At 34.5% G+C, this 26387-nt stretch overlaps 1 protein-coding gene across 4 annotated transcripts in view; it reads left to right on the forward strand.

Moving 5' to 3' along the window:
* Positions 1 to 26387, forward strand: part of LOC129758486 (uncharacterized) — a 250910-nt gene that overhangs the window by 140697 nt on the left and 83826 nt on the right. For all 4 annotated transcript variants that reach the window (XM_055755989.1, XM_055755990.1, XM_055755988.1 and 1 more), the window contains one exon: positions 20357 to 20398. The gene's annotated coding sequence lies outside the window, so the exon portion shown is untranslated. The remainder of the gene's footprint in view (positions 1 to 20356; positions 20399 to 26387) is intronic.

The following is a 26387-nucleotide window of genomic DNA, read 5'->3' on the forward strand; positions in this document are numbered from 1 at the left end:
AACAAATTCAAAGATTCTAACCATCAATGGAAGCTAATTTCAAATTTTGTTACTGAAGATTTCATCATAAAAATTTACCTGACATTTGAGGTTTGGAATCAATTCACTAAATTTACGATTCAATACAAAAATTATTTATTTAAAAATACTTAACAATGAATAATTTTTTTGGATTTTTTTTTTCGTGAATTGTTGGGCAAAAAATTATAGATAAAGTTCAGTCACCAAAACCCCCCCCCATGAGTCGGTTCTTCCTACGGCCCTGATGTATGTATATTAACTTTTGAATGAAACTTTTTCATAAAACTTCGTATTTTATGTTTAGATCTTTGTAGTGAAAAAGTAGGAAGAGTTATATTATATGACTTGAGTGAAAAGGATTATAGAAACTTGAAAAAAATTATCTACATCAAATCAGATTTGAAATTCGAATTTTATCCCAAATATAAGAACTTCCAATCAAAAAAATTAGTTGAAAACTTTTTTCTGAGTTTTACTTTTTAATGTTTGCACAGATCATTTTTTTTAGTTGTTCAAGAACTGAGACATTTTATTTTTATTCAAATCACAGATATTTGATTGAACATTTTTCAAATGAATTGAGAATTAACGAGTGGAAACGGGACAACCAACTTATGGTTGAATAAACGTTTTTTTTATCGTACTGCCATTTATTTTCCTTCGTGTGTATGTACTATAGTTTGAAAAAGAGTCTAAATGAGAAATGTACCGAATATTCTATCGGCCAAATATTCGCCTCCAAATACCACAAAAAACCGTCAAACCAAATATTTGGTTTATCGAATAGTTGAGGTAAGTATTCGACCGAATATTTATTTTTTTTATTTATACAATAACAGACTTGTCAAATTGTTCAAAGGATGTTGGATATTTCATACAATATTCAAAAGTAATTTGCAAAAGCTACACCCATAGAAGAGGTTGCAAAATTTCAATGGCACTCGGCGCTAACTTTATGTCCAAAATGCGCTGAAAAGTGTGCTGTACCAAAGATGATATGTGATATGTTTGGAAAAGCATTACTGGCATCAAGACTCGAGCTCCCATGCAAAATGATGTATGATCACTACTTCAAGCGAAACAAGAAAAACATTTTATGGGTCTTTCATCCAATTGGGTAATTTATCCCAAAATAAAAATAAAAAGTGAGAACCGAGCCCAACGCAACATTCTTATTTCGACTTGCCAGTCTGATAACTTAACCAGTGCACCAACTCAGTCAATCAGCAAACGAAGGTCTATTGTCATTGTCTTTCGTCACCCGGTCACCAAAATAACGCAGTGTTCTACCGTTTGGCCGGTGGATTTTTTTTCATCCTCTTTTTTCTTTGATGGGAATGAGATGAGTAAAGGAATAGGAAACGAGAAACTGTTTTCAATTGCCAGATTACATACACACGCACAGCTGCTTTCTGCCTGATATCTTAGCCGGTGGTTGTTTGCCGGGGGTTGGAAACAAAGAAATGTTTTTTTGATGCTGGTTTACATACTCTATCAGTGCTCGACAATATCCTTGCTGGCTAATTGTTTCCATCCTTCTTTGTCTTGTGATGGTAGATGGAATATGTTTTGTTTGGTTTCTTTCAGGCATATGCAGTGCGGATGAGAAAGCTCGTAAGTGCCGGTCCGGTATAGAATCTTGTGCCGATAATTCCCCCTCCGAGGAAGGTCATTATTGGAGTAGAGTCTGATATGTGGGTGTACACTACACAATCACCAACAGTTTCAGTGTCAGTAAAACATCTAAGGTGTATCTGTGTATTTTTCACTGAAGATCATGCTGAAAAAATCGTGAACTTTATTGACCGACCCAAATTTTTATTGTTAAATCGAGTGTCGAATTCAAAAATGAAATTCAGCAAAACTTCAGTAGAACAGTTTTTGAGTTATGTTCCAAATATGAAATTTTTAAAAAATAAAAAAAGTACTTGTACTTAGAATCAAATATCTCGAACTGCATAACATTAACTTGAAATCTTTTTTTGCAAATAGAAAGTGAATAAATTTGCTCTCGAATATCTGAGCTTTATTTATGCATGTGATCAGCAGTATTGTATTGTTGATATTAGTGAACTAATAATAAAAAAAAAAATGATAAAAAAATTCAATTTTTTTGAGAAAATTTAATTTTATCGACAGTTGTGGACGCAGCTCGTGGCGTAGAGGGTAACTTCCAAATTTTCTAAGCAAGCGGGCATGACATCGAATCTCGATCACGGCATACATTGTACATAGTAGTCTGTGGGTTGGTGGTTTTATCATTTGTATGATGCTAGCCATCATATCCTCGAAAGGTTCGCTTAGAGTTAAGAAAAAAAGGGATCTCTTCGAGGAAACATTCAAATTTCATTGCAATCCTATATGTGTTTGTGTTCGTTTTTAAAGAAGTAATGGTTATTTTGATTTGTGATGCTGAGATATTTTGAAGAAAAATGACATTATTGAAAAACTAGTTTGTTTTGCTCCTCCCGTGTGAAATACTTTAAAATCCCATTCACGCTTGAGATTCAAGCAACTCCTTTCCATGGTCAGATCTTGCTGAAATTTGGCATGTGGCTAATGATCAATTGTAGCTTAAAGCGAGTAAGATTTCTCCTATACTAAGATTAGTACACTGCGTTTCATAAAATTATTCAAAAATGCATAAAATTACTGTTTTTGTAAAATAACCAAAACTTTTTCATTTTAATCGATTTTGATAAACAACCACTTGAAATCTTTGTTGGAAATTGAAATTTAAGTTCGATAGAATTTTTTTAAAATGATATTATCGAAATTTTGCTCTAACAACTGCATTTTTTATAATTTCTTCTATCATGAATTCATTAATTACGCAAAAATAAAGCTCATATGATCGATAGTAAATTTATTCACTTTCAATATGCAAAAAGAGATTTCAAATTAGTGTTAATCAGTCCGAGAAATTTGAATCTAACTACAAGTATCTTTTTAATTTTTCCAAAATTTCTTATTTGGAGCGTCACTCAAAAACGGTTCTAATAAGATTTTCGTGAATTTCATATTAAAATTCAGTGGCCAATTTTGCATTGAAATTGATTTTCAACTTTATTATTTAAAAAAATGGTGTTATTGTTTAAGGACTGTATTCGAAAAAAATGCAACATTTATGAATAACTTTTGATCGGATGGATGGATATTGATTGGAGGCACCTAGTCGATTTCCTAAGAGAAATTTTTTGATAGCAAGCCTCGTCTGAATGATCCAAAGAAGAAAGATAAGAAAAATTCAAAATTATATTATATCTAGTACTAAATTTGGATGACGATCTGTGGAAGATAAAACCGGTAGGGGTTTGTGATATAGCTCAGTTGGCAAGTCTGTTGTCTCCTGAGCCGATGTCCGTGAGTTCGAGCCTAAGAGTAAACATCGAACACGGTTGTACCGGATAGTTTTTCAATAACGATCCGCCCACTGTAACGTTAATAAAGTCGCGAATGCCATAACGATGGTAAAACGACTATAATCGAAACAAAAAAAATAAAACCGGTAGGTAGTACATAACTATTGACACATTTAACGGCCAAAATACAAAAAAATGCATACAAAACCCACCATTTGCCTTCCATAGCACATTCAAAGGTTTCTAAATCTAAAATGTCAATAATGTTGTTTTCTTGCAGAAGATAGACAGTCTGTTAAATTTGCCATCACTACGATAAAATAGCAAATATTGAGTTCTTTTGAAGGCCCTAGGAAATGAATGACGTCAACAAAAATAGCCTTAACATAGAAAAGTGGTAGTTCACAGATGGCTCAGATGTTGTCCAAACTTTTTGATCAATAAACATATTTATTAGATGCTGTCTCAAAAACCACTTGACAGATTGCCAATTTTGCATGTCAACGTTACATTACTAGGTAGTATCTGTGAAAATTTCCTCAATTTCCATCCATCCGTTCAACAGTTATTCACAAATGTAGGTGTTGCATTTTTTGGGATACAGTTTTTTTAAGAAATCGGAATTTGTGAAATCTGGCCAGGCTCCCCAGATATTGCTAAAATCTTCCCCGATTTTGACTTGATATACTTACCTGATTTACAAAACAAAAAAATGAAGTTCCGCTTTGAAAACTTTTAATTTTAGTTTAGAGTTAGTTCACAAACAAACATCAATTTTTTTAATCATGAAAAACGATTCCAACGCACTGCTGATGTGATTTGATGAAGAATTCAAATTGGAAAGTAATTTTTTTACTCTCTGTGTGTTTCTGAATAATGACTTAATTTTGATCAGATTTTCCCAGCAGTGCTGATACTTTAGTAGAAAGTATGATATGCTTGAGGTTAAGGATCGTCATTTTCAACGAAATATTTCGAAAATAGTTTTGTTAATTTATTTTCGGCATATCAGCGAAAATGTATATTCTTGAAGTACAGCCCGTCCGGAGCATACGTGTTTACCTTCGGACCAACCAAATTTCGTTGTATAGGTAGTGCCACCTCTATCCCGGTCCAACTTCTCCTAAATAATGAAATGTTGCGGGGTAAAGTATGGTGTACATTAATAAGTTTCCTCGCAAAAATGCTCTTTTGCTCTTTTCAACATCTGTACATTTTTTCTAACTTTTCTTACCGGAGAGGCGCAAGATGTGGATTCAAGTCCTACCGGGAGACAAGGCGAATTTTTTTTTTCGCATGTTTTTCAACATCGATTTTCTCTTATCTAGTCCCTGAAATTTCATATAACACAGTTGGATTCATTTCTTCTACAAAAAAAAAAAAAAGGTTCGCTGATTGAATGTTTGAGTCAAGACCCATCTCTGGGTCGCAGTTTAAAAATTTTCTAACCATCTTTATCAATTTTCAATTCTGATATTCTTTCCCCATGAATATACATTTTCACCGATATGCTGAAAATAAATTTACAAAAATCAATTAACGGTGGTTAACTTATCCTAAATATTTTGAAAATATCTTGCTTAATTTTGGCCTTTATCTAATTTGATTTCAATTAAGCCATCGCAGATTACTTGGAACCTGTTTAAACATGTTTTGTCCCAGAATTCACTGAAATGCATTCTCTTTTTGATAAGTCCTTGAAGCGACAAGTGATCTGATTTCATTTTAGCTAGTGATTACATTTCGAAAATCATCCAATCTTCCAATGGAACGCGCTGAAAGGAATTTTTTTTCTTAAAAACTCAATAGAACATTCGACCGACTATTCGTTCCACCGAATAGTTGAAAAGGTCAATATTAGGTATTCGACCGTTCGTCGAATTTCACTATTTTGTATATCTCTAGTCTAGATATTAAATAAATAAGAAATATATTTCAAATTTGACCTGACGTGCTCGATAGCGGTCTTTTTTCAGAATTCGTGTTTTACTAGTTTGTTTTGTTTTAGGTTGTTCAAAATACGATTAATTTCATCGACTTTATGGCAGAAGTCAAAGTCGAATTGAGGGTGTAAAATAACGTCTATTGAATCAGCTAGTTTCTGGGAATATTTTAATATATGATTTATTTTTCATTTGATTACTGATCCTGTTAATCCTCAATAATATATATCATTCTTCAACGGTGCATTCATGTTTTGGTGGATCTATTTACTGTTTACAATTCTAAAGATATTTAGCAGTGAGCTAAGTGACTTTCTTGGTTGATTTTTTTTCAATTTTCTTGATAGTGTTAAATTACTAATATTCTAATATAATAATTAATTACTAATAATTAATAACTAAGAATAATCGATCCATCAAAATTACAATACCAGATAAAATTTCACCGATATCTGTAATGATTTTATCGAACATCAGACATAAATTACCTTCGCTCAAAAATTTAACTCGAAATTTTTCAAAACTTATCTAAAATTTAATATTATTCTGTAGTATGTATTTTTTCTAATGATATCAATTACCTCAAATTCGCCTTAGAACTGTACATAACATGCAAGAATCTTAATAACGTATCAAAGTTGACATTCAATCACTCAGTTATGCATAATTTTTAAACCAGCTCGTGTCGTGTTATTTTTTTTCTTTTTTCCTCTGTTCTTCGAATCAAACCTCGGCTATTGTGATTTGTTTAAGAAATATTCACTTCTCTCGAACCTGCTCCCAGCATCTGATACCTACAACTCAAACGGTCGGAATCAAGAAATTGCGAGCCAGTTGGAGTTGTAACTCTATATTAAGTGTATGAATCAGCACTCCCACAAATACGGGTTTTGCCTTCTCAATGAACCCGAAATGAAGTTACATTTGTTTTTTGTTTCTTAGCTCAACTGACATACCCGGCAAAAAGTTGGAGACTATTGGGTCAACAGAACTTGTTTAGAAGTACAATAATGAAATCGAAATGAAGTCAAGGTCGTGCTGCCAACGAAAGGTAATCATTTGATCAAACACTTATTTCATTTGGTTGGATCTTGTTTTTTTTTTTTGTTGAAGGATGGAAGAGAATTCTAAAAAAAGCTTTGGTTTATTCTAATGAATTCTAATTGAGTTATTTCCGGATCATGTCTTCGTTTCAAATTCGACTACGAAAATTTTCACGGTCACCGGACCGGATTCAGTCGCGCATTTTTAGTTAGCCCACTCAAGTTTGTACAATTCGGTACGTGACATTTCTCCCTGTTGTGGAAGCGAAAATTTTGTAACGTAATTAACACCTACTATTTTGAGCAAAATATTAATGGAAATGTATGGTAATAGATTTTGAAAGGAATCACCTTTCCGCTGCAAAACGACGAAACAACTTCATACGTTCAAATAATTAGCTGTTGTTTACGACAGAGCGATGAGATGAGGAGAGCTTAACGGTCATAAATCATTCATGTGTCACTCAAGTGGTTGGTGGCGTGCTAAAATATGGTCAACACCAAGCTAACTTGCAACTGAGTGACCGAAGTCGATGTGGGAGGATTGATTTGACCGATAACACACCACGTGGAGGAATTTGGAACTGAAAAATTTAGAAGCTAAATGCGATGGAATGTTCTCAATGGTAAACCTCAATAAATAACTTGAAACTTTAAAAATTAAATTTAAAAGATCATTTTGAGTGGGCAACAGTGAGCGAAACAAAAATAGTACCACTATGTGTTTGGCTTGTTAAAATATGAATGAGTAAAAATCATCCAAATTTTCTTCTACAATTTGCTTTAAATTGTTGAACGAATAAATCAAGCATGAGTTTATTTTTTTTGGACGATGTAATTGGCGTTCAGGACCAAAAATATGGAAACGGGGTGCGAAATTAGAATAGTACCACTTATGTTTTCTACAAAAATCGAAATAATTTTTTAAATACTCTGTTTAAAATTAATAATAGTGCTTTTACGAACTACTCATATGGATAACTAGGTTTTTAGGCGTTTTCTAGAATATCATAGGTTTAAAGGGGTTTTTATGAGATTTTACTCTAGCATTAACGAATTTGACATTTGAGATATAATTCTTCATCAAACTGCTTAATTTATTCATTAACATGACGAGATATGATGAAAAATAGAACCTAAGCTGAATTTGAATCATTCAAAAATTTTGTTTTTTCAATTAGTCAAACACTGCATTTTCAGTTGGTACTTCAACCTTCAAACTTTGAAGTCGGAGATGGCTACCTTGCTGCTATACGGTATCGCGTAAACGCCATGGAAAATATAAGATCACTAAACCAAACAATTATATCTCCATAAAAGTCACTAAATGGTGGATCTCATGGACCGATAATCAGAATATTGTTGTACTTTCCGATGGAGTTTGATGGACCAGATGGCTAGCAGTATTATTGATATGATTTGCAATTGAATCGGATGTTGAGATGAGTTGAAACTTAGGTGGTGGTATATTCAAGAGCTGGTGAATTTTTGGAAATCTAGAAAAGCTTCCTTCAGCGTGAACTTCTACAAAACTGTGTTGGAAAACTTCCTCAAAGCATTGAATATGGGTCTAAATAAATATATCCGAAACATCAATATTGAGAGCTTATTTGGTTCAAGCTGCTAGAACTGCATCTATGAATTGCACAGGAAAAGTGTGGTTTACAAAAAAAAGATTTTTTTTTCTGATTCGAAATTAACCCAGAATGTTTGTTACATCATTTCACGTCTTGTTGATGAAGAAAATAAGCAGTTTGATAAAGTACTAAAGCTCAAATGTCAAATTGTTTGGTGTTAGAGGAACATCTCTTAAGAACCTTTTTAAAACCTTTGGTATACTAGAAAACGTCTGGAAATGCAGTTATCTATTAAAATAGTTTGAAGAAGCATTATTATTTACTTTCAATCAATTTGAAAAAAATAATCTTGATTTTTGCTCTATTATGCCCCATATAAGCGAATCACCAGTTTCCCTGTATTCCATGAACATTTTGAGTAAAAAACATGTGAACTCGTTGAAGAAAAGTATTTTCTACAAATGCCAATAATTTTTCATTATTTAAAATCCCTTAATTGCTTCAAAAGCTGATTTATTTACACCCACAGAACTAAACTGTGTTGCTAATTCGCGCCGGTGTGTATTCAATAAGCCCCGTAGAGCCGAACACACCCGAAAACAGCCGAGAACCAAAAACCAATACTAAAAGGCTTTTTGACTGGAAAGAAAAATCAAAAAAGGAGTAAATGAAATTTAGAAAACACTCAAAGTTGATTCATTAAACTGAATTTGGTTTTTACACTTTTTGTTCATTTTCAATGAAAATTGGCCGTTTTGAAAAATAATGCTATTTTCAGCATTTTATGGGTGACGCGTTATAACGAACGTAAGGGCCATGATAAAACATAGGGGAAAAGTTCATATAACGCCCCATGTGGCTAATACGCGCCACCCTTGTTTTTAAGAATCTGAAACATTTTAAGGCAGCAAAATATTATCAATTTGTTTTACATGCTGTGATTGGTTATGGCAAGTTTGAATTTTTCCCTAAAATGACCCTCTGTGTCGTGATAATTTCACAATTTAGGTTTTTCTTCATTTCGATCTAAATTTTAAAACACTTGCAATAAGGTGTCACTAAGCAGAGAAAAATGAATAAGACAATATTTTCTAACACATCGATAGAGGAGATTCTAAATATATGATTTTATGCTAAAAATCACACTGAACTTGCTCGTGAACGCTGGCAACATTGCCGCGTGTTGGTCGCGTTTTTAAAATCGGTGTTGCAAATTCACTTTTTTCGGGTGAAAAACGATGGAATTGTTCCATTTAAATAGTTGTTCGGTTCTGTGATATTGTGAAGTGCTTATAAAAAGTGAAATATTGTAGAAATTCGTGTGATTTGGTGTTGTTTTGTCGATTTAATGTTTGTTTAAAATGTATCCGAAATGGCGTCGCGTCAAAATTTGTTCGGTGTCGAAGAGAAAAAAAAAAGCTTTCGTTATAAAAGCACACGTTTTGCATATTGAAAAGCTCAGATGAAAGCCAAAGAGCGCAAGAGGTGTGACAAAGCGCTCCACCATAGCTACTTAACGAAATATGCATGTGTCCTCGCTAAAAGAAAAGCTCACAGGGGTGTGGATTGGATCGATAAAAGAATCTAGGGTAAAGTGAGCTAGAGGCAAGAGGCAAGAGGTAGATGGGTCGAGGTCTGTTAAATGGGTAATTTGTTAAGGGCGAGTATTGTGAATAAGGCTTTTTTTTACAATCGAATGGATTCAGGTAAGAAAAATCAATTCTTATTTACTTAAATATTTCAATTAGGGTGCTGGATATAAATTAGCACCTTATTGCGGCGGCTTGGTACATTGCAATTCGTATATTCGTTTGAGGAAAGTGTTCAAAAACCAAACATATGAACAACACCGAAACAAGTTGATTTTCCGAGTAGTTTCTCCACTTAATTACTTAGGTTATAATTTTGGAAGCTTTTTTTCAGTTCTTTATTAAAGGTGTTTATAATTGCAACTCTGGGTTGTTTTCTCAGACTGTTTGTTGTATTCATAATCGTTAGTGTTAGAGTTCATCTTTTTCTCAGTAAAGGTAAAATGATCAAGAAACGTTAAAGTGCTGTTTTTTCAAGATATAAGTCTTTAATTTGGAATTCAACAGGACAGATAAAAAACGTCGTTTGCAAAATATTTCTGCACATCTTGTTTTTTTTTAAATCAGAAATTCTGGCTTTTCATAAATAGAAAGGTAATATTTTTAGTTTGGAAATTGTTGTTTGAAAGTTGTTTATTGGAATTCAATTAACTATCGTTGAAGAAACTAAGTGCGAACTTCGAAAAATAAAGAACTTGCTTATTATTGTGTGTTATCTACAAAACTAGAATTTTAATGTATAAAATATGCGAGTATAAAAATAAATTTCAAGCAGTTCAATGTAGTTTTTGAGTTTTTCTTCTTGGTTTGGAAATAAAATCAATCGTTTAGTAATATTTTTCTATTTCATAGGTTCCTAGGAAGAATATTTTGATACCTGAGTAATAGTTTATGAACTAAAGAAATAATTCATTTATAAAAATTAGAGGATTTTAACAATCCAATGAAAAAATATGTAATGTATATTATTTGTTTTTTAGTAGAAGTTAAAACTCGTCATCATCTTCAATGTCAAATAAAAAAAAAATTAAGCGTTTCAAATAATTAAGATTAGAAAACATAAGTCGTTTCTGTTCCTGTTTTCCATTGCTTTTAATCTATTTTCATAAACAAAATTAAATATAACATAGTTCATATTGTCTGACATTATAATTTTTTAAACAATTTTTTTAGCTTTGTTTGATTTTGATTTGTAACTTCTCGCATTACATAATAAAACAATTTGTTTAACAAATTTCTTAGCTTTGTTTCGTTTTCGAGCATTAAAATATTTAAGTAATATTGTAACTATCCATATTTTCAATTAATTATTATTATAGAATTTCATTTTTTTTTACCACTCAAAGTATTTTATTATTTACATTCTCTATATTCATGAAAAAACATAGCTTCAGCGCAATAAGAGAAAAAAAATCAAATTGTCTATCAACTCAAACTTCAAAACCTTCTCTTCTTAAGGTGAGATTCAACCTTAAAATTTACTTGACAAACCCCTTAAAATTTATTGATCAATATGTATTTGTTAATATTTAAAAACTGTTAACCGACACCTTTAAATACTAAATGGTGTGTAATTCAAATTCTTACATATTCTCACATCATCGATGAATATTATGACGATTTTGATTTTGATTTATTTATTTTTTTTTATTTAAGTTTAACTAATATTTATTATTTCTGTCAATAGTTAAAATTTTACTCCTTGTTTTGTAACCTCCATTCTTATACATCTTAAATAAGAGAAAAGATTTTTGATTTTGTAAATAAAAAAAAAGAAACTATTGAAACACTTTTTTTATTTCATCGAAATAATTGCATCTCATTTGAAAAAGACAGAAAACAGCGTTGATTTTTCTTTGTAAACTTTTTATGTTTAATAATACTGCAAACTACTATTCAAACTTTTTGTTTTTGATTTAAATTTTCTTACCTAAAAGTATTTTTCACATTAAATTTACTGCTCTTCAAGTTGATCTTTATTTTCAAACTTAAACTTAATATCATTTCTTTTTCAGGTATCAGGTAATTTTTATGTTATACATATGTAGGATATTCTTTTGAATTTGAATTATATTTTCATATCGGGGATTGGGAACTAGAGGGAATGCATCTGGGGATAACCCAAAGCAATTATTGCAAGCGGAGTGGAGTGCCAACCATTGTAGGTTTCTGAGGGTTAGATGCCTTCTCTCGACGAACCATCGGCCGTGGAAGCCGGAGAAGTCATTTCAAAGGCCAAGCCACACAGACATAGGCAGGACCTTGCTACCGATGGGGGAATCATACATACATACATACATACAAAATCACACTGAACTTGCTAAGGTATGCTTTTTATGGGTATGTTCTATCACGGCCCATGCGTTCGTTATAACGTGCCAATCGTAGTAGGCTGAAAAAAGCATTAATTTTTCAAAAAGGCCAATTTTCATTGGAAATGGACAAAAAGTCTAGAACCATATTTTGAGCGTTAATTCAGCCCAAAAAATCTATTTTTCATTTCTTTTTTAAATTTTGATTAGTCTATTTCGATTTTCTTTTCAGTCAAAGTGTCTGTAAGTATTGGTGTGTTTTCGGTCTTCGGCTGCTTTCGGGTGTGTTCGGCTGCTAGGCGCGTATTGAATACACAGCGGCGCGTATTTGCAACACAGTTTTGTTCTGTGGCTTAGAATATGGTTTTAAAAAATCAAGTTTTTTTAAGCAACTATAGCAATAAAAAGTAATAAAAAAATCAAAGGCATTCGTAGAAAACACTTTTCTTCAACGATTACATCAATTTTTAACACAATTTGTCCGTGGAATACATAGAAAATCAGCGATTCGCTTAGGTGGCGCATAATAGGGCATGTTCCCCTACCCAGTAAAAGCATATTTTAGCTAGTTTAGTATGATTTCTCAACATAAATCATAATTTAGATTAATCTCTAGCGATGTATCATAAAATATTTTCTTATCCCTTTTTACTTCGCTAAAAGACACCTTATTAAAGGGGCTTGAAGGAAAAAATCATACTGACCATGGAAAATCACAGAATTAAAAACAAATTGGTATTATTTCACAGGCTTGAAACATTACAGTTTCTTGAAAACACGAGTGGCGCGTATTTGCTACATGGGGCGTTATATGAACTTTCCCCCTACCAAACGCTCCGAGGGGCAATGTGATGGAAGCACGAAAAAGAGTGCTCCTTGTTGATAATAGTAGTAGGGTCATCCTTCAGAGGCTGGAAATGAGTTATTTTGTACACAGAAATCTGAATCATTAAAACGAAGAATTTAAACTTTCAAATATTCTTGGCTTAACAAAAAAAAAATCCGTGTTTTGTCTTCGATTTCTGATTGCCCTCATTTCTGGTCATAGATCAAGGTTAAAGTGCCTTTATTCGCTCTTGAAAATAAATTAAAACAAAAATAAACTAAAAATAAACAAAAATAAAACCTCTCGAAGTCTGTTTAGAACTCAAAAGGTTCGTTTCGCTTCAGATGCAAACCCATCTGACTTAATCCATGTCCTTAGAAGTATTCAGAAAAAAAAACAAACATAAAAAAATCGACAAAAACATCCCCAGCTTAAATAAGCTTTTTCAATACATTTACGGTTTTTTTCTGATTTAAGAAAATCGATTCTGGTGAAAAGAGGTAAATATATTCTTTTTTAACTGTTGATTTCACCTCCGTAGAAACTATGTTTAATTTAAAATGTTAAGGAAAGATCTTACCATGTCGATGTTTTTCATTCGTTTCAAAAGATTTTACAATTTCAATAATCCGGAAATGAGCTTTATGTTCTTCAGATACGCATTTCTTTCAATCACAGCAGTCCAGAATTCCAAGTCTATGCACGCTCGTTGTTCACGAGAAGGATCGAAAACAAAGATACTAGCCACGCACGCTGGTTAGAAATGTTAAAATCTTGCTCTACATCAATGTTTTCATAATTATTGATACATTTTTTAAATTAATCTATTTTCAAGCTTCAGAAAAATTTCAGATTCACGCTGAATCACAAATAAATAGCAGTTGATCGAGGACAACGCGCACTCGGGAATACGTAAAAAAAAAATATGAAACGAAACATTTGTGTCTTCATGTGACACATTCCAGCTATTTAGGCTGAAACATTCATAAGAGTAAACAATTTTTGAAAAATTCCATTAATTTTACTTAATTCGGGAGACAGTACTGCAACGCTACGACTTCGTTTTTTTTCTTAAGATACTACTTAATGGATACTAGCTTTTCCAATTTTCGACATAGTTTTCTGGAAACTATTTTTAAACACGAATTAAAACGTAGACGATCGTCTTTTTGGCGGCTTATGCGAATTTGCACCCATTTACACCATAATTTGTTGATGATTTTCTACAAATTTTATCAATTCACAAATCGGAACAAATTTTCACGAGACGAAAGATAAAAACGCGTCCGTCCCCGACAAGTTAACGCGCCGAAGAAATCTTTGAATTAAGAATTTTAAAATCGTTAAATAACTAAACTTCAAGATATTTTTTCTCGAAACTTGTCACGTAGTCATATACGACCCTCTTATAACAGCCTATATTTTGTTGTTTTGTTTTTTTTTTTGACATATCTCTCTGGTATCCTTGGAAACATCTAGTGGCCTAAAAACAAAATTAGGCCCAAAACGTTTGTTGGAGTTTTTACACAAAATTTAAAGGTTAGCTTGTGCGTACGTTTGTAAGACTTTTTGGTACTTTTGGTGACAAAACTTTTGCTATATTATTTTAGCTTGAAGAATACAAAAAAAAATGTAGGTTCTATATCATTAATCAGGTTTGAGTTATTTTACATAAATAGTTAGTGTTTATTTTAAATCCAAACTTTCGAGGACAGATTTATGGCAATTTTTTGTATAAAATTTTGAAAAAATAAAAAAGGGATCTTGAAAATTTAATTTTAAAGATTTTTTTTCGTATTCACTCAAAATAGCAAGTAATAAGCTTATTCTTTTTAACCACAAATATAACCATTCTAATCACTGGTGAAAATTTAACAAATATTCACAATTAATAGTGAAAGATTAAGTTCGCGGTTCAAATCAAATTTATTTTCCACTCTTGAAAACTCGATTTAAATTAAAGACTTTAGTTTGAATTTGACGAATTGGCAATATCAAAAATGTTAAGCAACAAAAAAATTAATAATATTTACAATTGAATTTTCACTGTTGAAAAAATTTTCAACATCTTTCACCTTATTCTAATCTTCTATCCATCTATAATCTTTCAATTCTTAATTTTAAAAATATAAAAATTTCACCAATATAGCTTATAAAATAATTTCATTAAATAAATTTACGGTGATTAACTCTTCATTTCAAAAACCAAAATTAGAATCAGTATTTTGTACGAATAATGATCCGAATTGTAATTTGTAATTTGTAATTTATTGATTATCAACTTCAACGCAGTCTGTTAGTTACAATTAACTTTATAGTCAGGTTAAGGAAAGACACTTCTTAATGATATCCTATTTATTGAGTGTTAATAATTAAAAGAAATACAGACTAATCAACTAAACTCGGTTCAAGGCCGTTTTGAAAGCAGTCAGTGAACTAGCCTGCCTTGTCGATAAAGGCAGGGTGTTCCCAAGATAGGTAGATCAAAAGGTATGACATTGCGCTTAACCTCAATCGACAGAACCGTGTAAACACAGGGTCAAAAATAGTTATGAAATTTCGAACAATATGTATGGGATTTGAAACATAATTCCAACTTATGGAAGATTGAGAGGTCTTATTGTCCAAATAAGTAATCAGTCGCATTCTTTGAAATATGTTGTGTAGCAATTAGTAAAATTTATGTACAAAAGCTTTCTTTATTTTGACTACGAGACAGTTTTTCGTTGGCAATTTAGCAGTATTTCAGCAAAAATTTGAATTTTGGAAAGCATTTTTCCATAAGTAGTTATAAAAATATGGTGAAAAAATGACTTGTTACAACTTGTATTGAATGCTTCTTTATTTTAGATACTAAAAAATTAAGAAAGTTTCAGTTATAAGGAATTTATCAAAAAGCAATTTTTTTAAACTCTATAAAAAATCCAATTAAGAAATATATTTTCCATCCGCAGAACGCTTAATGCGTTGTAAATACTTTAGTGAACATTTCTATATTTTTTGCAGAATTTTAAAATCAGTAGTTTTATAAGAAAACTAATGTTTAAACAAATTTCCATGCATTGCTGTGGAATTTCTATAACTATTTTTCGGTTGGCCTACTAATACATATGCAAGCAACGGAGTAGTATACCTAAGGAATCTAGCTATCCTGGGGTGTTCCAGCATGAAGCGCCGTAGATAAGGCCCTTTTTCCTTGATGTCGTAGTATGCTGTGGTATAATAAAGCATTTGGCTCGATCATTTCTTCCACGTTGTAGATGGTTGAGAAGATATGTTGGCAGGCATTCGTTGTATCCTTGCCGCATAAAACAACATATGCGTCTATGATAGCAGTCCAGGAGATCACAACCAAGGATACGTTTTCTGGCGACTTCTGTAGTTTCCCTCCGTCTCAGGCTGTACACAAATCTTGCGGCTCATTTGAAGCACCTAAGCAGCTGGTCTTTTCTAGCTGCTGATAAACCCAGGAAGTAAACTACATCGCAATACAGGAACATAGGGATGATGACAGCTTGGACCAGCTTCAAACGAATCGGGACCGTGAGGACGGGTTGAAATTTTTGGAAAGTTGCGAGGGTTTGGAAAACTTTAGCTGATATTTCGTTCACGTGGTTGGCACAATTTAGGTTGTGGTCCATCGTAAGGCCCAGTTTTTTTTACTTTTTCCGTAAGCTGAATAGGTTGGTTACAAAAAACTATGTTTTCTGATGGGCACACGGTGCCTACTTGGTAAAAATTATCGCCTGGGTTTTATTGGGGTTCGGTGACAGAAAGTTCTTCCTACTCCATTGTTCAATTTTCCTCAGATCCAAATTAATTCTCGCCACAAGTCGATCGATTTCAGACACAAGTCCACTTGTGTATATTTGTAGATCATCAGCATATAGCTGATAACTACAGTTCAATAAGGAAGGAAGGCTGTTTATATACAGGCTAAACAGTAGAGCACTTAAATATGAGCCTTGTGGTGTTCCATCTCTAAGTGGTAGTTCGTTTGAGATTTGATTGCTACAGCGTACCGCTTGGCAACGGTCTGATAGAAAAGATGTTATCAAATCTCCAGCAGGTATGGAAACCCCAAACTCCGAACTTAACTTTCTAGCTAACAACCGATGTTTGACACAGTTAAATGCCAAGGAAAAGTCGACTAGTACCATTTCTGTGCATTGGCCATTATCGAGGTTATTCTGAATATCGTGTGTTACTTTTGCTAAAGATGTCGTCGTGGAATAACCTTTGCGATATCCGGATTGATTGTCAGCCAGAAAGGGAGGGTTGTGCTGTGTGAGATACTCAGTAATTTGTGCTAGTAGATTTTTTTCAAGCAGCTTCTACATAGCAGGAAGAACACTGATGGGTCTGAAGGAAGGGTCCTAAGGAACTGTTGGGCAGATGACTTTCGGGATGGGTGTAACAATAGCTTTTTTCCAGACAGTTGGAAATCTACTGATGGCTTTAATGCTATTGAATAGATGACATAGTACAGGTAGAATAAACGGGCACAACATCTTGAGGAAATTTACTGGAATGTCGTCTGAGCCGGTGGCATTAGAATGGATTTCGTAAAGCTTTTTGGAAATATCGTTAACGGATGTGTTTTGAAAGCAGAAATCACTGCTACCATTGTTGTTATATTCGTCGTCATCTTCATCGAGTGTATGAGTGCAGTTTGAGTACGGTTGAGGTTGTGACTGAAGATCAAGATGTCAATTCGTAAAAAAGTTAAATAGTACGTTGGCATCGAAGTCTTGGCTTGGAGTAGTCGTCTTGGAATTGTTATGTATTCAAGTAGGTAAATCGTTCGAAAAACATCTTTCAGCATATCGCTTCTTAGCCTTGGAGATCAAAGTTCTGGCCCTGTCGCGTATTGTGATGTAATCTGACCATTGAGGATCTCCTTTGAACCGGTTGGGATTACGTACATAGAGCGAATATGCTAGATCCCTTAGTGCAATTGTACGCTCTTTCTCGCTGGTAATCCGGGGTGTGCGCTTATTACGGACATTAATAGTTCTTCCTGGAGCATGTGTATTCAGAAGGGACTGGAGTTGGGTTGATAGATGTTCGGTGAGACGGTGCAAAATCGATTCTCTGGAAATCGAGGTGTAGCTGAACTAAATCAATTCTTTCTATGTTGCGCACTTTTATACTTTGTGGAGGAGGTTTAGGGACACGATGATCCCATGATGTGAATTCTATCGAAGTCGAAAGCCAGTAGATCCGACAAAAATTTCTCGTACGTTTGTGCAAAATGCGGGTTCGTCCCACATGGATTATAGATGATAGCGACACAGATGTTCAGTAGATTTATTTTAGTTTGAACGGCTAAATATTCAAGTCTTTGATTCACAGAGATAGCAGGATCATGAACGGACCTAAGGATCGGTGTGGCTTTGATACCTTTTTTCACATAAAGCCCTATTCCTCCGTGTGATCTCGTGCGTCTCTCATGTTTGTTAGGAAGTGAGTGACGGATGAATTTATAGGCTGGATCGGATCGGATCGGGCCAACAGGTGATGATGGTTTCAGCATAGTTTCAGTTAATCCAAAAAATTTATACTGTTTTTTGTCGAGAAGCAACTTGATTCCATCAATATGTTTCTCTAGGCTTCGAACGTTCAGATGACCAATAAATAAACTAGATGAGTTAGAGTTGGACATGATAGTAACTGGAAAAACTTCGACGGATAGTAGTGCGTTTTGAGTTATATTAGTGTAGAGTTTGATAGTTCAGCCGCTGCATCGTAGAAAACAGATGAATCGTTGCATTCTTTTTCTTGACGTGACAGCTCCTGCAGATGTTCAATATTCTTGACCAAAATGTATTGATGTTGTTTTGGTAGGCGGATACAAACATACCCGTTACGAATGATAACAGATTCCACAAGATTTTGATATTTGAGTCTCAGAGCGAGATTGCGGATACGAAAAACAGGAACGGACAAAACGTCATTCAGTGTGAAGTGGTAATTGAGAGAACTTTCCGGATCCATGTTACAGAGTTTGCTATCCTTGAACATTTTATAATAATTTGCAGCACTTTATTCCTCAGATGGCTGTCATCAAAAATGACTATTATCGTAGGAGAGAGAGAACGATCTGACCTCTTTGACATTTTGACAGGAGTACATTTTTGCAATCTTAGTAGCGGATTCAATTTGCTCAAGATTACTACCTACCTCGTCAAGTAATTTACTATCGATGCTACGTCGTTCCATTTGTCGATCGGCCTCTAACAGGTGATGCCTTAGATTGTCTATCTGTTTCTTGTTGTTGGCACGCAGATTAGCTAGGTCTTCTTGTAATTTCTTCAGATGGGATACTAGTTCAGCTATTTCACGAATTTGGTCGGAAAGTAGACTCGAAGGGATAGTTGGTGTACTCGTACGAGTCGGAGTAAGAATTCCGCGTAAACAGCAGTTTTCACAAGCATAGTGGTAGTTATCTAAATCGGGTATTAGCTAATCCTGGATCCGAACACAGCGAGTGTGAGACCATTTATTGCATGCATCGCAACCAATCCATCCGATAGATTTCGCATTTTTGGTACTCCTTTAGATCCTCTGACGGGAGGATTCTTCCGACCACAGCATCCACATACTTCAGGGTCGCCCATGATGGTGATATATGCGCTACACACCGCGAATTCCACACAATCACACAGACATATAAACACTTAGCACTGCCTCAGTAGAGTCAAGCTTCGAATTTAGGTTATGTGTGCGATTTTTAAAACTTTGCTACTAAGTCCCGATTTTAATGTTGAGCACTTTAAAAGGAGAATCTTCTGCTGTAAGACAGATATTTTTCCACTTTATACTGAGTTCCGTAATTTAAGTTGAGTTAAAACTGGAAAAGTTTATAGAAATATATCGCGGGCAAAACAATCGTCTACTTTAGGCAGTGATGCCAGTTTCATTGAAATTCAAAATCAATTAATTGAGCACAAAATTTAGCTCATTAGAAAACAAATAAAAAATTCACAATTTTCCCGATGTTTTGGCCTTTGGTCTTGGCTTTCCTCAAGGCATATATAAAATATCTGAACATTTAAAAAAAAAGATTGCGAATTGTGCACATTTTTTGGTTAATTTTGCTTTGTTAAAAATCGGACAAAATCTAAGCAATCTGACAACCTAATTCTTATGTTATTGAAATTCGATATTCGGAACTGTATTTCAACACGGGAGAAAATAAAAAAAAACTGTAGTAGACTTGTGGACTTGGGATAAGATTTCGAGGTTTTGGCTTTAACTCTGAGTTGAGATTGTTACTCTAGAATCATTTTTGGCCGTTCATCAAAATTTGATTAGGAATTTGGAATTTTGAGTTCAGATAAGAACATTGCTATTTGCATTTTTGACCCTCTCCCTCCCCCCGTTCCTTCGGCCATGCGAAAACGAATATTTGATTGATCAGTTATTACTACAGAATTATTTTGTCCTTTGTTAACCTAATAACTAGCATTAAATTTTGAAAATCTCGAATGATATATTATATATTTTGGTAATTTACTGTAAATATTAGGCATGCATTTCTTTCAGCTTTAATTGCTAGCTACAAATAGAATTCCGTGCTATATTTATTTTATGAGCTGATAAAATTGTTTTTTTCCTATGCTTTTTGTTTCTTGTAGCAGTGCTTAGTTTAATCACATATTTCTTTTTCTTTTCTTTCAGAATAACTGAATCGGCGAATTTTTAGCTGTTTATTTCCAACAGGTAAGTCGTTTTTCATTTTCCAGGATAAGTAGGAATATAAAGTGTTACAGTTCAAACATTGGAAACTACACCTTTTGAAGTTATTTAAGTATTTGAATGAACGATATCGTATTTATTTAGAAGCAAGTTGAAAAGGAAATCAAAAGTACGTTCTATCTGTTGGCGATCTTCAACTACAATGTTTCTTTTTTTTTTCAAAGTTGATCAATAGTTGAAATTTTAAACGTTTGTGGAATTTTATTTAATATCAAGTTATACATATTTAAATTTGAATTCTGTTTAGTGTAGGAGTCCATCTTATTAATTATTCGAAGTATTTGCGCTAAGATGAAAAAAGTTGGCTGCTTGTTACGGCAACACAAATGATGTTAAAAAAAATAGGGATGCCTTAACACATTAAGGGTCGCAAAGAAATCTATGCCGAGAAACACCGTATATCTCAGAAACCCCTGGACCAATTTTTGACAACTTAGCATCTTTAAGTTACAGCAAATATTGTGTTTAATTTTGCCCAATAAAGTTGGGCATTTAAAAACAGAACAATTGAGTTATGCTTCAAAGTGTAGCAGTCTGTATGCGACCGGGTCTTTAGTTGTCGAAAAATAAACAGATCGGAAAAAAACCAAGAGCATGCAAAGTTTAAAGCTCTTCATGAGTCATCTGGATTTATTGATGCCGCCATTTGTTAATCACGAATGTATTTAGATACTTCTGTTTGATACCGGTCAGGCCAGAGGCTACACATGATTGGTTTGAGTTCCCTTCCCGTACGCCATTCTCGATAGGCATATGCCCCTTCACAGGACGCAGCAATCATTAGCGATGATTAGCAAACGCCTCAAGAGCCCATGTCACATACGTCAATTTTTCTTTTCCGTTCTAAAAGTCGTCGACTTTGAAGTTATAGTGAAAGGGCGTATCTACAGATTAGGATGTCATCATTAGGGTTTATTTTTTAGTTTCTTTTTTTGAAGCGTCTGAACCTTTCGGATTTGCGGATGTCTTTCGCGTAGTTCCCCATATAAATACATACTTGACTTGAACTACTCCTCATTCACTGGAATCAATATTTAACGACGACGATCGTTTGGCGCAAAGTTCCCTGAAGCGTGTCCAATGCGCATCTGAAAGGCTACCGTTTGGTGTTCGGAGCTAGTCGGCGGAATAAACACGTGTTTTAAGTCGAGGCGGCGACTCCGTGGAAAGACTCGCAAACTGGTCACCAAGCCGCACAATTTCGTTCAAGGCCAAATCGGACCTGATTGTGAATTATTAATTCAAGCCGCGCGCCTTCACTGAGCGCCTTCTGATTCGCACTGAATTGTGGTCACTGATCCATTGACCATACTGCCACACTGGAAGCAGTGCAATGGACATATACTCGTTTAGTATGCGCCCGGACCGCTACTTTGGCGCTTAGTTGGCCGCATGCCGAGGTCATCTGATTGGATCAAATACCGGTGATAAACCACGCCCTTCCTTGACCTCGGCGAATGACTTCTTGCGTCTAGGCTTTGCGTTTGTGCTTTGCGCCTCACAGACTGCCTCAAAAGTGCAACAAAAGCGACGACTTTTATGATGACGACGACGTCGACAACGGATGGCCATTACTGGGGCAATTAAGTCGACCGTTTTACAGGTGCATTTTTTTTTCACCTCCAGCACTCTCGGAACGGTGGAAATCGAACATGGATGGGTGATGATAACCCCCTAACAGCCTCAGAATTGCTGCGCGTTAATCTGCGCTGAACTGGCTGAAATTGCCCGGTTAGGGTTGTGCAAAATATTGTTGCTGATCTCGGTTCACACACACACCACGTGGTTGGCGAAAGACGCCAAACGCCAAACGGTTTCTCTAATCGCACGGTGTCGCAAATGTTGCTGCTGCTGTTGTTGATGGCGCATATCGCGATTATTGTTGTTGCGGTTTCTGCTGTTTCTTGAGAAACATAAGCTTCCTGCCGAAGGTGGGAAGTTCACTGGAGTATGTGCGCAATCTTTGATGAATTAATCTAGTGCAACACACCGTCAGAGAACTGTTAGACAGAGATGCGAACTTCTGCTGAATGCTGTTATGTTAGGTATGTACTGTTAGGTGACAGATTCTGTTGTCGAGGAGAAGAAAAAAGTTCTACAATTTCCGCCAAGGTTGTTTTATTGTTGTTAGGAGAGGCTTTTACACTGCAATTAAAGTACCGCGAAAGTAGGTCAGAAGATATTTCAATGCATTTCAATTATATAGAATTTATGTTAATGGTTTCTGCAATCTTCTATTATGGAGAAATTGTATTAAAATTGTAGTATATAAAATATAGTATTTCAATCAATTTAATTGAGCACTAGCCGATCCCGTGAAGAATCCCTTTCACTTGCAATTATTAAAAAAAAAGTATGAATTATAATACAAACAACAATGCTCAGATGATGTATCCTCACTAGCAAACTCTTAGGGAATTATATCTCAGAACAATAGAACTATTTAAATTCATATGGCAGATAAAATAATTGGGAAAAATTTATCAGACCTAAGCATAAAGCTACAGACCTTATTATGTTGTTTACACTTCGCTCATTGGCCCCCTGCTCGTCTCTTTCCTACCAGGTTTGTAGAGAGCACCTGTTCTGCAGGACTGTCGTCCGGCATTCTCGTAACATGTCCTGCCCAGCGTATCCGACCAGAAGCCTTCACCAGCTTCTGAATACTGGGTTCGCCGTAGAGTCGCGCGAGCTCTTAGTTCATCCTTCAACTCCACACTCCGTTCTAGTGCACGCTGCCAAAGATGGTTCTTAAAACTTGTCGCTCGAATACTCCGAGTGTGCGCAGGTCCTCCTCGAGCGAAATCCATCTCTCGTGCCTGTAGAGAACAACCGATCTGATGAGCGTCATGTACAGGTTAAACTTCGTGCGAGGTCTAAGTCTTCTCTACTGCGACAGTTGCTTGTGTCATTGTCTGCGGTCACCAGTGTGCCGAGATAGACAAAGTCTTCGAATATGTCCAGCTCGTCGCCGTCGATCGTGACCTTGTTATTACTGGACAAGCAGCCTCGGTCGGACTCGGATCTGCATGCCAGCATATACTTCAACTTGGACGTATCAACCCAGATGATAATGCCCACTAAGTCAATGTCGCCGGCAAAACAAATAAGTTTACTGGATCTCTTAAAATAAGTGCCCCGCATTTCGCCCACCGCTCGTCGAGAAACACCTTCTAGCGCAACGTTGAACATCATGCGTATTGACCTTTGCCTTGTCGAAGCTCCTGCGTGATTCAAATGAACTCGACAATTCACTTGAAATCCGCACACAGCGTCTGGTCAGCTTCCCGGAAAAGCGGTCCTCGTCTATAATTTTCCATAGCTCGTCATGGTCGAGCGTATCGTATGCGGCTTTGATGTCGATGAATGGATGATGAGGAGGGACTTGGTGTTCACGGAATTTTTTGGAAGATTTACCGTATTGTGAACATCTGGTCCGTCGTGGACCGTCTCTCCATGAAGCCGGCCTGATGATTTCTCACGAATCTATTTGCTTTTGGCGTCAGGCGGCGGAGAAGAATTCGGGACAACACTTTGTAGGCGGTATTGAGAACAGTACTCGCTCGGTAGTTCTCACAGTCCAATTTGGCTCCCTTCTTGTAGTTGAGGCATATTACCCCCTCCTTCCACTCCTCCGGTAGCTGTTCTGTGTCCCAGATCCGGACCATCCGGTGAATGCAATCAACCAACTTATCCGGGCCCATTTTGATGAGTTCAGCTGAAATTAGTCAAAACGATTACGTTTATCAACTTTTAATCATATGTTGGTTAATTTTATACGAGAACCTTCCATTTTGGATTCAGAGGGGTTTGAAAGTATTACAGAAACCATTCCCGGTCTTAAAAACGGCTTCACACCAAGTTCATGTTGATCAGTTTAGTTGTTTCCGGAAAATGTTCAAATTGTGTTATATTTTTATAAAATTTGTATGGGAGCACCCCTTCTTTAATTTGGAGGGATTTGAAAGTATTATAGATACTGTTTCCGATCCTCAAATCGGTTTCACACCAAATTTCACGATGATCGTTTCAGTAGTTTCCAAAAATTGTTCAAATTGTATAATTTTATCAAATTTGTATGGGAGCTCCCTTGATTTGTAGGATATTCAAAGTATAAATGAAACCATTGCTGGTTTTGAAAATGGCTACACACCGAATCTCACGTTGATTGGTTCAGTAGTTTCTGGAAATGCCTCGAATTGTTTCATATTTTTATTCATTTTGTATGGGAGCCCCCTCTCCTTTAAGTCGGAGTGGTTTGAAAGTATTTAAGAAACCAGCTCCGACACCAAAAACTGTTGCATACAAAATTTAAAATTGATCGGTCTAGTTGCCCACTTTAGAACATTTTAGTGATGGTTTTTCTAAATCCATAAGTTTCTCATAAATGAATGGAAGATTTGTATTTTTCAGAAAGCCAAATTATAGTTTATGATCATATATATATATATAAATTTTAAGGAGAATTTTCAACATATGTAGGTGTTGCCTTCATTGAAAAATTTACAAAGATATGAATGTTCAACATTTCCAACTTTAAACCTATTGTTCCTGATTTGGTACTGAACTGGTTCCTTTCATCGGGCCTATATCAAAAATACCTATGAGCGCCTTGATTTTTTTTAAGATAAAACAACAAACTTATTGATATTAAATGAAACATAATCAGAAAAAAATATAATAGCTTTTTGAAGATTTGGAAAATCATTAAAATTGATGTAATGCAAATCTAAGAAGATTTCACTATGGGTTTTCACTGCCAGCAGCACAGGAGTTAGAAAATATTTGTGTTCACCTGTAAAAATTGATCTGATTTGAATTTTACTCTGAATTTCGTATTCCAATTCGAAGAAAAATGTCGAATCAAATGAAACTGATTTTTTTGGCACCAAGAACATGAAATTAGAATAAATATTTAAATTTTGAGTAATAAAATTGGCATTTCCTACTTTGGCTCTAATAACGATTAAGATTCTCTTTTTTACTCTATTTGTACTTTTTTACAATTTATTTTAGCTGAATCTCAGAACCTGAGATTTCGTTTACATTTTATGTTTACCAGACATTTATCAAGCATTTTCCAAGTGTCAAAACCAAATAAAAGAATGTGAATGTTCAATAAGTCTTGATTTGAAATGATGATTTTGATTTGATTTGAGACCTTGAGTTGTGGTTCTGAATTCTACCTTAATGTACGTATGTATCTCATGCTAAGTTTTAAATTAACTAATTAAAAATCATTATGAAGAAAATAATAATTCTATTTTTGTTGAACCACAAACCAAGCGCCCAAAAACAATAGAAACAATTTAAAGTCTCATGTTTTGAGTTTCTTTAAACTAATTTTTAGAGATCTTACATTTTTGAGTAAAACTCAACTTACATTTGGATTTAGTAGATCCTATCAGAGATTTTATTTTCGATCAGTGGATTAACTCTTTTTAAAAATGTTTGCTCGTAATGTTATAACAATCGTTTATTTTAAGAAACGAGATACAATTTTTGAAACAACGTTACCTTATATTTGAGCTTTCAAATATGACAACAACCATTGAAAGGAAAACAAAAAAAAATCAAAATGTGTCTGAAACATGATAAAAAATAATGAAAAATGACTGAAAATTGTCAACACATGACAAAAAACGACTCAAATGATAATAAAAGTGATTCATTTTTAGTTAGAAAGTTAGAAAAAAACCTTTTGATTTTTGCAACACAATGTGTTCGAGCGTGTTGCAAAAATCGAAAGGGGCCTGTACTTTTTTCATTGAAGATATAACGGTTATATGAAGACTCGCGATTCTTTGGAATGGTTTTGAAAAAAGAACTGTTCATAGATCCAGCAGAAAATTTGAAATTGCATCCGCTGTAGCAACAAGCGAAAAGGACCATTTTTAAGCCTTATTTTACAAATGTTTGCTTATTTTGAAGAGCATAGAGATCAAAATTTAAT

The sequence above is a fragment of the Uranotaenia lowii genome, chromosome 3 (assembly GCF_029784155.1).
Source record: "Uranotaenia lowii strain MFRU-FL chromosome 3, ASM2978415v1, whole genome shotgun sequence".
In the NCBI taxonomy this organism is placed as follows: domain Eukaryota; kingdom Metazoa; phylum Arthropoda; class Insecta; order Diptera; family Culicidae; genus Uranotaenia; species Uranotaenia lowii.